Genomic DNA, 1,433 nt, shown 5'->3' on the forward strand with positions numbered 1-1,433 from the left:
CTTTCTTTCTTTCTTTCTTTCTTTCTTTCTTTCTTTCTTTCTTTCTTCTTTCTTTCTTAGGATTTATGAAATATCTTAAAATGAGAGAAGTTATGGAAGGATATATATACTGGTTGGGAGCCTTAAGGAATTGTTAATAATTTGTAAACTAATCAGGTTGCTGGTACAGTCATATTATATGAAGTTACTGTTAGATCAATTTATCTGTGATTTTAGTCTTAGACTGAAGACTGAGCAAATACTACATCTATTTGACTTTAGATATTCTGTGCTATACACCATGGTTGGGTTTCTTAAATATATCTCCTTTACTAGCCATAGTATAGTCCATTTTGCATATGTGGCTTCTGCTTTAATTATCAGCCCACTGCCTCCAGGAATTCTTCAGCCTAAGAAAACAGATAAATTATTATCTTCTTAGGATGTGATTATTCAAATTTATACCACTGTTTGATGGGTCTTGATTATTTGTTGAGTTTTTAAATGCAAGCCAAAAGACAGCGAAGCAACATCTTTAAAATACTGAGGGAAAGAAACTGTCAACCTAGAATTCTGAACACACTGAAAATATCTTTCAAAAATGAAGAGGAAATAAAGACATTTAAAGACATAAAAGTAAAACAAATTAAATAACAGCAGACTAGCTCTGTAAGAAATGTAAAAGGAAATCTTTCAGAAACAAGAAAAATGACAACAAATAGAAATTTGAATCTATGCAAAGAAATGGTATATAAAGTATAAAAGTAAATGAATTAAAACAACTTTTCCTTATTTTATAAATATCTTTAAAAGATAAATTGGGATAAAAAATAGATTGGGACTGCTGATTTCTGGTCATTCAAGGAACTTAGAAGTTGCTACTCCATCCTAACAACAAGTTGAACAAACTGAAAAATCAACAAGATTTTTAGATCTATCAAGGATCTAAACCTCTGGTCCCAAAGTTGGAGAGACAGATAGGCAGACAGGTAATAACCATTTATTAGAGCAGAAACCCACCTTTTTGGGAACCACTACTGGGGTGGGAAAACCTGAAGTATAATCAACAAGTTGCTGGAGTCTCAGAGTGGTCAAGCCTGAGAGAGAAAATTTCCAGGGGGATTCCAGTTTGGGGAGGTTCTTACATTTTTGTGAGTTTAATCTCCACTTTAGATTCCATGGACGTTAAAAGAATAAAAAGAGAGTAATACTAACTACTCTATGCCCACAAATTTGATAGCCTAAATGTAATGCACCAATTCCTCAAAAGACACAATCTGCTAAAATTCAAATGAAAAGAAATAGACAATCTGAATAGGCCTATATACATTAAAGAAATTGAATCAATGCTAGTGACTTTCCCAAACAGAAGACTACAGGCTTAGATGGGCTCACTGGTGAATTCTATCAAACATTTAAGAAATTATACCAGTTCTCTACAATCTCTTCCCAGA

Source organism: Phoca vitulina, unplaced genomic scaffold (genome assembly GCF_004348235.1).
Source record: "Phoca vitulina isolate PV1807 unplaced genomic scaffold, GSC_HSeal_1.0 scaffold9, whole genome shotgun sequence".
Taxonomy (NCBI): domain Eukaryota; kingdom Metazoa; phylum Chordata; class Mammalia; order Carnivora; family Phocidae; genus Phoca; species Phoca vitulina.